The sequence below is a fragment of the Mustelus asterias genome, unplaced genomic scaffold, assembly GCF_964213995.1.
Source record: "Mustelus asterias unplaced genomic scaffold, sMusAst1.hap1.1 HAP1_SCAFFOLD_4320, whole genome shotgun sequence".
Taxonomy (NCBI): domain Eukaryota; kingdom Metazoa; phylum Chordata; class Chondrichthyes; order Carcharhiniformes; family Triakidae; genus Mustelus; species Mustelus asterias.
Window position 1 is genome coordinate 5,769 of NW_027594265.1, and position 14,105 is coordinate 19,873.

A 14,105-nucleotide genomic window follows, 5' to 3' on the forward strand; every position below is an offset into this window, starting at 1 on the left:
GTCACCACCGACTTGGGAAAAAGCTTCCCACCGTTCACCCTATCTATCCCCTTCATAATCTTGTACACCTCTATTAGATCTCCCCTCATTCTCCGTCTTTCCAGGGAGAACAACCCCAGTCTACCCAATCTCTCCTCATAGCTAAGACCCTCCATACCAGGCAACATCCTGGTAAACCTTCTCTGCACTCTCTCGAACGCCTCCCCGTCCTTCTGGTAGTGCGGCGACCAGAACTGGACGCAGTACTCCAAATGTGGCCTAACCAGCGTTCTGTACAGCTGCATCATCAGACTCCAGCTTTTATACTCTATACCCCGTCCTATAAAGGCAAGCATGCCATGTGCCTTCGAATGGGCCGAATGGCCTCCTTCTGCACTATCAGGATTCTACGAGTCTATGCTAACACCCCCATCCTTACTCACTGGCGCTTCCGTTCCCCTCCCCCCGACCCCACAATGTGCGGATACCTCTTACCGTACAGCATCATGCTGGGGGCGGAGAATCCAGATGGAGACCCTGTGATCAAATGATCCCACTGCAAACTCACAGTCAGAGAGAAAGACGACGGTGCTGATCTGGTTGTTGTGTGCCTGTCGGAGAGAAAAATGGAGTGAGAGAGAGGGGCAGAGAGAGAGAGGAGAGTGAAGAAGGGAAAGGGTTAATTTTTTTTTGTACTCAATGTATTTTGTACCTAAAAGGTTGAACTTTGTACCTGGAATGTATCACAAACATAACCCTTCCTTATGGCTAGTCTCCCCTTTGTTTATATTGCTCCTGGTAGTAGTATAAGCCATTTGTTCATGGTTCCCGCGCTTGTTTATATCATTCTGATAAAACAGACAGTTAAATGTAAATGTTGGGTGGTAAGTCTTTCTTTCCCGTAGGCTTGTCTATGATTTAAACAAAGGAAGCAGCTACCAAATGGTAGAGTGTGAGAATGGCCGTTTGAAGGAGGACTCCCACTGGGACAGCTGCAATCGCACACAGTCACTTCAAAGGAAAGGCCGCGGGAAGAGCAGGGGGACCAGAGGTTGCATCTTGACAACAACTACCAGGAGAATTGTGCTTTATGACCCAAGGATACCAGATACACTCTAACCATAAACCAGAGCGTATCAGAAGCTGTTAAAGGAACTATCATTTACGATCAAGGACTGTTAACTGGACTTTGCTTCATGACTTGTATTGGGAACCCTGATGTATAAAGGTCCACGCTTCTTGTGTTCAGGGAGAACTTTGGCTTCGCGCTTTCAAGGGGTCAGGTTCTCCCATAAGCTTGTGAGAATAAAGCCTTACTCTATTTTGACTCAGACCAGCCTCAAGAGGTATTTTTACCGACTTCAAGAGAGAGGGAGGGGGTGGGAGGGGCCCGAGAGGGAGGGGGTGGGAGGGGCCCGAGAGGGTGGGGGGGAGGGGCCGGGGGGGCCCGAGTGGGAGGGGGTGGGAGGGGCCCGAGGGGGAGGGGGTGGGAGGGGCCCGAGGGGGAGGGGGTGGGAGGGGCCCGAGGGGGAGGGGGTGGGAGGGGCCCCGAGGGGGAGGGGGTGGGAGGGGCCCCCAGGGGGAGGGGGTGGGCGGGGCCCCGAGGGGGAGGGGGTGGGCGGGGGCCCGAGGGGGAGGGGGTGGGCGGGGGCCCGAGGGGGAGGGGGTGGGCGGGGGCCCGAGGGGGAGGGGGTGGGCGGGGGCCCGAGGGGGAGGGGGTGGGCGGGGCCCGAGAGGGAGGGGGTGGGCGGGGGCCCGAGGGGGAGGGGGTGGGCGGGGGTGGGCGGGGGTGGGCGGGGGTGGGAGGGGGTGGGAGGGGGTGGGAGGGGGTGGGAGGGGGAGGGGCCCGAGGGGGAGGAGGTGAGAGGGGCCCGAGGGGGAGGGGGTGGGAGGGGCCCGAGGGGGAGGGGGTGGGAGGGGCCCGAGGGGGAGGGGGTGGGAGGGGCCCGAGGGGGAGGGGGTGGGAGGGGCCCGAGGGGGAGGGGGTGGGAGGGGCCCGAGGGGGAGGGGGTGGGAGGGGCCCGAGGGGGAGGGGGTGGGAGGGGCCCGAGGGGGAGGGGGTGGGAGGGGCCCGAGGGGGAGGGGGTGGGAGGGGCCCGAGGGGGAGGAGGTGGGAGGGGCCCGAGGGGGAGGGGGTGGGGGGGGCCCGAGGGGGAGGGGGTGGGGGGGCCCCGAGGGGGAGGGGGTGGGGGGGGCCCGAGGGGGAGGGGGTGGGAGGGGCCCGAGGGGGAGGGGGTGGGAGGGGCCCGAGGGGGAGGGGGTGGGAGGGGCCCGAGGGGGAGGGGGTGGGAGGGGCCCGAGGGGGAGGGGGTGGGAGGGGCCCCGAGGGGGAGGGGGTGGGAGGGGCCCCGAGGGGGAGGGGGTGGGAGGGGCCCCGAGGGGGAGGGAGTGGGAGGGGCCCCGAGGGGGAGGGGGTGGGCGGGGCCCCGAGGGGGAGGGGGTGGGCGGGGGCCCGAGGGGGAGGGGGTGGGCGGGGGCCCGAGGGGGAGGGGGTGGGCGGGGGCCCGAGGGGGAGGGGGTGGGCGGGGCCCGAGAGGGCGGGGGTGGGCGGGGGTGGGCGGGGGTGGGAGGGGGTGGGAGGGGGTGGGAGGGGGTGGGAGGGGGAGGGGCCCGAGGGGGAGGAGGTGGGAGGGGCCCGAGGGGGAGGGGGTGGGAGGGGCCCGAGGGGGAGGGGGTGGGAGGGGCCCGAGGGGGTGGGAGGGGCCCGAGGGGGAGGGGGTGGGGGTGGCCCGAGGGGGAGGGGGTGGGGGGGCCCCGAGGGGGAGGGGGTGGGGGGGGCCCGAGGGGGAGGGGGTGGGCGGGGGCCCGAGGGGGAGGGGGTGGGCGGGGGCCCGAGGGGGAGGGGGTGGGCGGGGGCCCGAGGGGGAGGGGGTGGGCGGGGGCCCGAGGGGGAGGGGGTGGGCGGGGGCCCGAGGGGGAGGGGGTGGGCGGGGGCCCGAGGGGGAGGGGGTGGGCGGGGGCCCGAGGGGGAGGGGGTGGGCGGGGGCCCGAGGGGGAGGGGGTGGGCGGGGGCCCGAGGGGGAGGGGGTGGGCGGGGGCCCGAGGGGGAGGGGGTGGGCGGGGGCCCGAGGGGGAGGGGGTGGGCGGGGGCCCGAGGGGGAGGGGGTGGGCGGGGGTCCGAGGGGGAGGGGGTGGGCGTGGGTCCGAGGGGGAGGGGGTGGGCGTGGGTCCGAGGGGGAGGGGGTGGGCGGGGGTCCGAGGGGGAGGGGGTGGGCGGGGGTCCGAGGGGGAGGGGGTGGGCGGGGTCCGAGGGGGAGGGGGTGGGCGGGGGTCCGAGGGGGAGGGGGTGGGCGGGGGTCCGAGGGGGAGGGGGTGGGCGGGGGTCCGAGGGGGAGGGGGTGGGCGGGGGTCCGAGGGGGAGGGGGTGGGCGGGGGTCCGAGGGGGAGGGGGTGGGCGGGGGTCCGAGGGGGAGGGGGTGGGCGGGGGTCCGAGGGGGAGGGGGTGGGCGGGGGTCCGAGGGGGAGGGGGTGGGCGGGGGTCCGAGGGGGAGGGGGTGGGCGGGGGTCCGAGGGGGAGGGGGTGGGCGGGGGTCCGAGGGGGAGGGGGTGGGCGGGGGTCCGAGGGGGAGGGGGTGGGCGGGGGTCCGAGGGGGAGGGGGTGGGCGGGGGTCCGAGGGAGGAGGGGGTGGGCGGGGGTCCGAGGGGGAGGGGGTGGGCGGGGGTCCGAGGGGGAGGGGGTGGGCGGGGGTCCGAGAGGGAGGGGGTGGGCGGGGGTCCGAGGGGGAGGGGGTGGGCGGGGGTCCGAGGGGGAGGGGGTGGGCGGGGGTCCGAGGGGGAGGGGGTGGGCGGGGGTCCGAGGGGGAGGGGGTGGGCGGGGGTCCGAGGGGGAGGGGGTGGGCGGGGGTCCGAGGGGGAGGGGGTGGGCGGGGGTCCGAGGGGGAGGGGGTGGGCGGGGGTCCGAGGGGGAGGGGGTGGGCGGGGGTCCGAGGGGGAGGGGGTGGGCGGGGGTCCGAGGGGGAGGGGGTGGGCGGGGGTCCGAGGGGGAGGGGGTGGGCGGGGGTCCGAGGGGGAGGGGGTGGGCGGGGGTCCGAGGGGGAGGGGGTGGGCGGGGGTCCGAGGGGGAGGGGGTGGGCGGGGGTCCGAGGGGGAGGGGGTGGGCGGGGGTCCGAGGGGGAGGGGGTGGGCGGGGGTCCGAGGGGGAGGGGGTGGGCGGGGGTCCGAGGGGGAGGGGGTGGGCGGGGGTCCGAGGGGGAGGGTGTGGGCGGGGGTCCGAGGGGGAGGGGGTGGGCGGGGGTCCGAGGGGGAGGGGGTGGGCGGGGGTCCGAGGGGGAGGGGGTGGGCGGGGGTCCGAGGGGGAGGGGGTGGGCGGGGGTCCGAGGGGGAGGGGGTGGGCGGGGGTCCGAGGGGGAGGGGGTGGGCGGGGGTCCGAGGGGGAGGGGGTGGGCGGGGGTCCGAGGGGGAGGTGGTGGGCGGGGGTCCGAGGGGGAGGGGGTGGGCGGGGGTCCGAGGGGGAGGGGGTGGGCGGGGGTCCGAGGGGGAGGGGGTGGGCGGGGGTCCGAGGGGGAGGGGGTGGGCGGGGGTCCGAGGGGGAGGGGGTGGGCGGGGGTCCGAGGGGGAGGGGGTGGGCGGGGGTCCGAGGGGGAGGGGGTGGGCGGGGGTCCGAGGGGGAGGGGGTGGGCGGGGGTCCGAGGGGGAGGGGGTGGGCGGGGGCCCGAGGGGGAGGGGGTGGGCGGGGGTCCGAGGGGGAGGGGGTGGGCGGGGGCCCGAGGGGGAGGGGGTGGGCGGGGGTCCGAGGGGGAGGGGGTGGGAGGGGGTGGGAGGTGCTCCGAGGGGGAGCGGGTGGGAGGTGCCCCGAGGGGGAGGGGGTGGGAGGTGCCCGAGGGGGAGGGGGTGGGAGGTGCCCGAGGGGGAGGGGGTGGGAGGGGCCCGAGGGGGAGGGGGTGGGAGGGGCCGAGGGGGAGGGGGTGGGAGGGGCCGAGGGGGAGGGGGTGGGAGGGGCCGAGGGGGAGGGGGTGGGAGGGGCCGAGGGGGAGGGGGTGGGAGGGGCCGAGGGGGAGGGGGTGGGAGGGGCCGAGGGGGAGGGGGTGGGAGGGGCCGAGGGGGAGGGGGTGGGAGGGGCCGAGGGGGAGGGGGTGGGAGGGGCCGAGGGGGAGGGGGTGGGAGGGGCCGAGGGGGAGGGGGTGGGAGGGGCCGAGGGGGAGGGGGTGGGAGGGGCCGAGGGGGAGGGGGTGGGAGGGGCCGAGGGGGAGGGGGTGGGAGGGGCCGAGGGGGAGGGGGTGGGAGGGGCCGAGGGGGAGGGGGTGGGAGGGGCCGAGGGGGAGGGGGTGGGAGGGGCCGAGGGGGAGGGGGTGGGAGGGGCCGAGGGGGAGGGGGTGGGAGGGGCCGAGGGGGAGGGGGTGGGAGGGGCCGAGGGGGAGGGGGTGGGAGGGGCCGAGGGGGAGGGGGTGGGAGGGGCCGAGGGGGAGGGGGTGGGAGGGGCCGAGGGGGAGGGGGTGGGAGGGGCCGAGGGGGAGGGGGTGGGAGGGGCCGAGGGGGAGGGGGTGGGAGGGGCCGAGGGGGAGGGGGTGGGAGGGGCCGAGGGGGAGGGGGTGGGAGGGGCCGAGGGGGAGGGGGTGGGAGGGGCCGAGGGGGAGGGGGTGGGAGGGGCCGAGAGGGAGGGGGTGGGAGGGGCCGAGAGGGAGGGGGTGGGAGGGGCCGAGAGGGAGGGGGTGGGAGGGGCCGAGAGGGAGGGGGTGGGAGGGGCCGAGAGGGAGGGGGTGGGAGGGGCCGAGAGGGAGGGGGTGGGAGGGGCCGAGAGGGAGGGGGTGGGAGGGGCCGAGAGGGAGGGGGTGGGAGGGGCCGAGAGGGAGGGGGTGGGAGGGGCCGAGAGGGAGGGGGTGGGAGGGGCCGAGAGGGAGGGGGTGGGAGGGGCCGAGAGGGAGGGGGTGGTAGGGGCCGAGAGGGAGGGGGTGGGAGGGGGTGGGAGGTGCTCCGAGGGGGAGCGGGTGGGAGGTGCCCCGAGGGGGAGGGGGTGGGAGGTGCCCCGAGGGGGAGGGGGTGGGAGGTGCCCGAGAGGGAGGGGGTGGGAGGGGCCCGAGGGGGAGGGGGTGGGAGGGGCCGAGGGGAGGGGGTGGAGGGGCCGAGGGGAGGGGGTGGGAGGGGCCGAGGGGGAGGGGGTGGGAGGGGCCGAGGGGGAGGGGGTGGGAGGGGCCGAGGGGGAGGGGGTGGGAGGGGCCGAGGGGGAGGGGGTGGGAGGGGCCGAGGGGGAGGGGGTGGGAGGGGCCGAGGGGGAGGGGGTGGGAGGGGCCGAGGGGGAGGGGGTGGGAGGGGCCGAGGGGGAGGGGGTGGGAGGGGCCGAGGGGAGAGGGGGTGGGAGGGGCCGAGGGGGAGGGGGTGGGAGGGGCCGAGGGGGAGGGGGTGGGAGGGGCCGAGGGGGAGGGGGTGGGAGGGGCCGAGGGGGAGGGGGTGGGAGGGGCCGAGGGGGAGGGGGTGGGAGGGGCCGAGGGGGAGGGGGTGGGAGGGGCCGAGGGGGAGGGGGTGGGAGGGGCCGAGGGGGAGGGGGTGGGAGGGGCCGAGGGGGAGGGGGTGGGAGGGGCCGAGGGGGAGGGGGTGGGAGGGGCCGAGGGGGAGGGGGTGGGAGGGGCCGAGGGGGAGGGGGTGGGAGGGGCCGAGGGGGAGGGGGTGGGAGGGGCCGAGGGGGAGGGGGTGGGAGGGGCCGAGGGGGAGGGGTGGGAGGGGCCGAGGGGAGGGGGTGGGAGGGGCCGAGGGGGAGGGGGTGGGAGGGGCCGAGGGGGAGGGGGTGGGAGGGGCCGAGGGGGAGGGGGTGGGAGGGGCCGAGGGGGAGGGGGTGGGAGGGGCCGAGGGGGAGGGGGTGGGAGGGGCCGAGAGGGAGGGGGTGGGAGGGGCCGAGAGGGAGGGGGTGGGAGGGGCCGAGAGGGAGGGGGTGGGAGGGGCCGAGAGGGAGGGGGTGGGAGGGGCCGAGAGGGAGGGGGTGGGAGGGGCCGAGAGGGAGGGGGTGGGAGGGGCCGAGAGGGAGGGGGTGGGAGGGGCCGAGAGGGAGGGGGTGGGAGGGGCCGAGAGGGAGGGGGTGGGAGGGGCCGAGAGGGAGGGGGTGGGAGGGGCCGAGAGGGAGGGGGTGGTAGGGGCCGAGAGGGAGGGGGTGGGAGGGGCCCCCGAGATGGAGAGTGGGGGGCCGAGACGGAGGGGGGGGGAGGGAGGGCAGGGAGAGAGAGAGACGAAGCGAGGGAGGGAGTAAGAGACGGAGCGAGAGAGAGAGAGAGGGAGATGGAGGAAGTGTGAGAGAGAGAGAAAGAGAGAGAGAGAGTCAGAGACACAGTGAGGTGGAGAGGGATTGGAGCGAGAGAGAGACACACAGAGCGAGGAAGAGATGTAATGGGAGAGGGAGAGATGGAGTGAGTGAGGGAAAGAGATGGAGAAAGGGAGAGGGAGACGGAGAGAGGCAGAGAGATGGTGATGGAATGGGTGAGCCAGAGAGAGAGAGAGAACAGTGAGAAAGGAATTGAGATGTCAGAGACTGCCGGCGATCCACAAATTATCAGTGCAGTGGAGTTGATTCAGTCAATTGAAAATTTCGTACAATTTGCACCAGCCTGTCCCCAGAGCGGGGCCAACATTTCATTTCCCATCATGCACCCAGTTGACCGAGGTTACTTGTAGATTCTGGATTCACCGCGTTTTCAGGCAGCACCTTCCAGATCACAGTTCCCCCGCAAAAACCCACCACCTCTGGCATCTTAAAAAAGGACATTGGGGCAGCACGGTAGCACAGTGGTTAGCGCTGCTGCCTCACAGTACCAGGGACCCGGGTTCGATTCCCGGCTCGGGTCGCTGTCTGTGTGGAGTTTGCACATTCTCCTCGTGTCTGCGTGGGTTTCCTCCGGGTGCTCCGGTTTCTTCCCACAGTCCGAAGATGTGCAGGTTAGGTGGATTGACCATGCTAAATTGTCCCTTAGTGTCCAAAGATGTGCAGGTTAGGTGGATTGACCATGCTAAATTGTCCCTTAGTGTCCAAAGATGTGCAGGTTAGGTGGATTGGCCATGCTAAATTGTCCCTTAGTGTCCAAAGATGTGCAGGTTGGGTGGATTGGCCATGCTAAATTGTCCCTTAGTGTCCAAAGATGTGCAGGTTGGGTGGATTGGCCATGCTAAATTGTCCCTTAGTGTCCAAAGATGTGCAGGTTGGGTGGATTGGCCATGCTAAATTGTCCCTTAGTGTCCAAAGATGTGCAGGTTAGATGGATTGGCCATGGTTCGTGTCAGGGGGACGAGCTCGCGTAAATAGGTGGGGTTACTGGGATAGAACCTGAGTGGGATTGTGGTTGCTGCAGACTTGATGGGCCGAATGGTGGGGGAGCCGCCGCAGTCCCCGTGTGGTGTGGGTAACACCCACAGTACCGTTAGGGAGGGGGTTCCGGGATTTGGACTCCAGCCCCAGTGAAGGAATGGCCGGTACATTCCCAAGTCGGGATGGTGAGTGGGGCTCGGAGGGGGAAACTTGCAGGTGGTGGGTGTTCCCCATGTGTCTGCTGCCCCCTCGTCCTTCTAGAGGGTAGAGGCGGCGGGGTTTGGAAGGTGCTGTCGAAGGAGCCTCGGCGAGTCGCTGCGGTGCATCTTGTAGACGGTACACACACACACTGCTGCCACTGTGCGTGGGTGGTGGAGGGAGCGAGTGTTTGTGGATGGGGAGCCCATCAAAGCGGGGCTGCTTTGTCCTGGATGGTGTCGAACTTCTGGAGTGTTGTCGGAGCTGCACTCATCCAGGCAAGTGGAGTGTGTTCCATCACACTCCTGACTTGGGCCTTGGAGATGGGGGACAGGCTTTGGGGGGGGGGGGGAGTCAGGAGGTGAGTTCCTCTCCGCAGGATTCCCAGCCTCGGACCTGCTCTGGTAGTATTTACACGGCTGGATCCGGTTCAGTTCCTGATCAATGGGAACCCCCACGATGTTGACAAAGGGGGGGGCGATTCAGTGATGGTAACACCATTGAATATCAAGGGGGCAATGGTTCGTTCTCTCTTATTGGTGATGCTCATTGCCTGGCATTTGCGTGGTGCGAATGTTACTTGCCATTTGCCAGTTCTGGATATTGTCCAGGACGTACTGCATTTGGACACAGACTGCTTCAGCGGCAAGGCCAGCATTTAGTGCCCAAGCCTCGCTGCCACGGGGTGCTAAGCGGTTTGGCATGGCAGAAGTCTTCACCTGGGTACTTCAGTGGAATGGTACGAGACAGCCGCCTTCCTGTAGGACGCCAAGTCTCCTCGCCTTCACGGGATTATTGGAAACTAGATTCTTTTTTATTTTTCATTCGTGGGACATGGGCGTCGCTGGCTGGGCCCGGCATTTATTGCCCATCCCTAGTTGCCCCTTGGAGGGCCATCGAGAGTCAACCACATTGCTCTGGAGTCACGTGTAGGTCAGACCGGGTAAGGACATCTTTCCCTAAAGGACATTAGTGGCGGCACGGTAGCACAGTGGTTAGCACTGCTGCTTCACAGCTCCAGGGACCTGGGTTCGATTCCCAGCTTGGGTCACTGTCTGTGTGGAGTTTGCACATTCTCCTTGTGTCTGCGTGGGTTTCCTCCGGGTGCTCCGGTTTCCTCCCACAGTCCAAAGATGTGCGGGTTAGGTTGATTGGCCAGGTTAAAAATTGCCCCTTAGAGTCCTGAGATGCATAGGTTAGAGGGATTAGCGGGTAAATATGTGGGGGTAGGGCCTGGGTGGGATTGTGGTCGGTGCAGACTCGATGGGCCGAATGGCCTCCTTCTGCACTGTAGGGTTTCTATGATTTCTAGTGAACCAGGTGGGTTTTTCCGACAAGGGACGGCACGGTAGCACAGTGGTTAGCACTGCTGCTTCACAGCTCCAGGGACCTGGGTTCGATTCCCGGCTCGGGTCACTGTCTGTGTGGAGTCTGCACATTCTCCTCGTGTCTGCGTGGGTTTCCTCCGGGTGCTCCGGTTTCCTCCCACAGTCCAAAGATGTGCGGGTTAGGTTGATTGGCCGTGCTAAAAAATGCCCCTTAGTGTCCTGAGATGTGTGGGTTAGAGGGATTAGCGGGTAAAATATGTAGGGATATGGGGGTAGGGCCTGGCTGGGATTGTGGTCGGTGCAGACTCGATGGGCCGAATGGCCTCTTTCTGTACTGTAGGGTTTCTATGAGGTTTCACCGTCATCAGTAGATTCTTAATTCCAGATATTTAAAAATTGAATTCAAATTCTATCACCTGCCGTGGGCGGGATTCGAACCCGGGTCCCCCAGAACATATTGGGCTCATATGTTTTAAATAGGCCTCAATTGAAGTGGTCCAAAATCAGGCTTGCGGGGGCGGGGGGTAAAAGTGAATTGCCACACAGCTGAAAAGGGTCCGGACCCTCCCCAACTGCTCTGACAGACAAAACATGTGCTTCAGGCTAAACCACAAATCCAGATTTATTGCAAATGATCAGATTACACTGAAGCGGAATTTTATTGAATCATCCTCACCACAAGGAAGGTGAGGAGGAATGCCGGGGGGGGTGGCGGGCGGGCGGGCGGGGGTGGGAGTAGCTAAGACAGCCGAACATCATGTTTTCCCAACGTAAATCGGAGATTCTCACCTGGACCGTGTGTGAAGCCACCCCGTACCGCCACACCTTGACTTCTCCGCTCCGACTGCCGGACACCAAGAACTCACCGGAGGGTGACCAGCAGAGGGCGGTGACTGCGCCTCGGTGACGCGCTGAACGTTCCACACCTGGGAAGGACAAGCAGGGGGGGGGGGGGGGGGGGGAAGGGGCAGAGGAGGAAGAGTTAAGCAGCGGTACAACTGTTGAGGGCACGACTGCCGCTCAAGGCCGAGCTGTTCGAATCTCAGAAGGGAAACTTGAGGCAGCTGCCCTCACTTTTGTGTTTGCAAATTTGTACGGAATGAGGAGAGGTCGCGAAATCCAGAAATAATAATGTCCCTGACTTCCTGCGATGATCTTACAGCAATGTAAATGTTTATGAAGGAATAAGGAAAATAATAGACTAAAATAGAAATACATTTCAATAAGACAATGGCTTCACACAGTACGAATACTTCGAACGGTTCCAATCGATCTTAATTTAACGACCTTCAGAGCTAATCTTTCCCCAATCTGCTCAGCAATCACAGAAACCCTACAGTGTAGAGAGAGGCCATTCGGCCCATCGAGTCTGCACCGACCACAATCCCACCCAGGCCCTACCCCCATATCCCTACATATTTACCCGCTAATCCCTCCAACCGACACATCTCAGGACACTAAGGGGCAATTTTTTAGCATGGCCAATCAACCTAACCTGCACAGCTTTGGACAACACCTTATAGATATTAAGATCTATAGAAGTCCGGTAACTTTTGCCACACAGTGACTTGGAATCTCCCTCGGGATGCCCTCTGTGGTTAATCGCAGCTGACTTTTTAGATCTGGCTTGGTTCAAACTGCTTGCTGGAAGTTTAGAACATAGAACATTACAGCACAGTACAGGCCCTTCGGCCCTCGATGTTGCGCCGACCAGTGGAACCAATCTAAAGCCCCTCTAACCTACACTATTCCAGTATCATCCATATGTCTATCCAATTGGTCCTCTGCTCTTTGTGATTTTTATTAATGACTTAGAGGAGGGGGCTGAAGGGTGAATCAGTAAATTTGCTGATGACACCAAGATTGGTGGAGTAGTGGATGAGGTGGAGGGCTGTTGTAGGCTGCAAAGAGACATTGATAGGATGCAAAGCTGGGCTGAAAAATGGCAAATGGAGTTTAACCCTGATAAATGTGAGGTGATTCATTTTGGTAGGACTAATTTAAATGTGGATTACAGGGTCAAAGGAAGGGTTCTGAAGACTGTGGAAGAACAGAGAGATCTTGGGGTTCATATCCACAGATCTCTAAAGGTTGCCACTCAAGTGGATAGAGCTGTGAAGAAGGCCTATAGTGTGTTAGCTTTTATTAACAGGGGGTTGGAGTTTAAGAGCCGTGGGGTTATGCTGCAACTGTACAGGACCTTGGTGAGACCACATTTGGAATATTGTGTGCAGTTCTGGTCACCTCACTATAAGAAGGATGTGGAAGCGCTGGAAAGAGTGCAGAGGAGATTTACCAGGATGCTGCCTGGTTTGGAGGGTAGGTCTTATGAGGAAAGGTTGAGGGAGCTAGGGCTGTTCTCTCTGGAGCGGAGGAGGCTGAGGGGAGACTTAGTAGAGGTTTATAAAATGATGAAGGGGATAGATAGAGTGAACGTTCAAAGACTATTTCCTCGGGTGGATGGAGCTATTACAAGGGGGCATAACTATAGGGTTCGTGGTGGGAGATATAGGAAGGATATCAGAGGTAGGTTCTTTACGCAGAGAGTGGTTGGGATGTGGAATGGACTGCCTGCAGTGATAGTGGAGTCAGACACTTTAGGAACATTTAAGCGGTTATTGGATAGGCACATGGAGCACACCAGGATGATAGGGAGTGGGATAGCTTGATCTTGGTTTCAGATAAAGCTCGGCACAACATCGTGGGCCGAAGGGCCTGTTCTGTGCTGTACTGTTCTGTTCTATGTTCTATGTTCAATAACCATTTGAATGCTCTTAATGTTGACGAGTCCACTACTGTTGCAGGCAGGGCATTCCACGCCCTTACTACTCTCTGAGTAAAGAACCTACCTCTAACATCTGTCCGATATCTATCACCCCTCAATTTAAAGCTACGTCCCCTCGTGTTAGCCATCACCATCCGAGGAAAAAGGCTCTCACTATCCACCCTATCTAATCCTCTGATCATCTTGTATGCCTCTATTAAGTCACCTCTTAACCACCTTCTCTCTAACGAAAACAACCTCAAGCCCCTCAGCCTTTCCTCATACGATTTTCCCACCATACCAGGCAACATCCTGGTAAATCTCCTCTGCACCCTTTCCAACACTTCCACATCCTTCCTACAATGCGGCGACCAGAACTGTACGCAATACTCCAAATGCGGCCACACCAGAGTTTTGTACAGTTGCAGCATGACCTCCTGGCTCCGAAACTCAATCCCTCTACCAATAAAAGCTACCAGGCAACATCCTGGTAAGTCTCCTCTGCCGGTTTGACCGGCAGCCCCTGCTACTGGTTGGATTAAAAGTCTGAGGGCAGCAGGGAAGAAGCTGTTCTTGAGTCGGTCGGTACGTGACCTCAGACTTTTGTATCTTTCTCCCACTGGAAGAAGGTGGAAGAGAGAATGTCCGGGGTCCTTGATTATGCCGGCTGGTTTCCCGAGTCAGCGGGAAGTGTAGACGGAGTCAATGGATGGGAGGCCGGTTTGCGCGATGGACTGGGCTACATTCACGACTGCCCCTCGGAAACGGCCTAGCAAGCCACTCAGTTCAAGATGGCCGCTCGCCTCCACCTACCCAAGGAGCAACGAGGGATGGGCAATAAACGCTCACAGCCAGCGATGCCCGTGTCCCATGAATGGTTAAAAGAAAAACTGGGGTGTGGTACAAAGGTAACTCGCCACCATCAAGCCCTGAATGTTGTTGGATTTAAAGGGAGAGAGTTTGATCTCTGAACATCGCACTGCCCCACCATCCCCCCCCACCCCTCACCCAGGCTTGGGGCCCAGTCTTACCTTGCTGGTGAGGAAGATCCCACAGCCGCACAGTTTGATCAGCCGCGACCGTCAGGAAGTAGGAGCTGCTGTCGGCGGCGGCGGCGCCGGAGACAGGAGCGCTGTGACCCGTCAGAGTGGCCACCTCGCCGGCCTGGAGGGAACAGAGGCGAGGGAGTGAGGGCAAGGTCCGTCTCCGCCTGACAGGAGGGGTCTGAGTGGGAGGAGAGGGAGTGGGCGCTCGAGAGAGGGGGGCGCAGGCAGGGGGGAGCGGGGGCGGCAGGGCAGAGGAGGGGGGGGTGGGGGGGCGCAGAGAGGAGGGAGGCAGAGAGAGAGAGAGCGCGCACGGGCAGGCAGCGAGAGAGAGAGAGCGGGGAGAGAGAGAGCGGGGAGAGAGAGAGCGGGGAGAGAGAGAGAGCGGGGAGAGAGAGAGAGCGGGGAGAGAGAGAGAGCGGGGAGAGAGAGAGAGCGGGGAGAGAGAGAGAGCGGGGAGAGAGAGAGAGCGGGGAGAGAGAGAGAGCGGGAGAGAGAGAGAGCGGGGAGAGAGAGAGAGCGGGGAGAGAGAGAGAGCGGGGAGAGAGAGAGAGCGGGAGAGAGAGAGA

At 64.9% G+C, this 14,105-nt stretch overlaps 1 long non-coding RNA gene across 1 annotated transcript; it reads right to left on the reverse strand.

Annotated features, from left to right (window-relative positions):
- Nucleotides 1-473: 473 nt before the first annotated feature.
- LOC144491050 (uncharacterized) lies at nt 474-13,658 on the reverse strand. The gene is made up of 3 exons (XR_013497391.1): nt 13,525-13,658; nt 10,519-10,655; nt 474-590 (listed from the first exon to the last, which is right to left on the reverse strand). It is a non-coding gene; the product is annotated as an uncharacterized LOC144491050 (long non-coding RNA).
- Between the last annotated feature and the right edge of the window lie 447 nt (nt 13,659-14,105).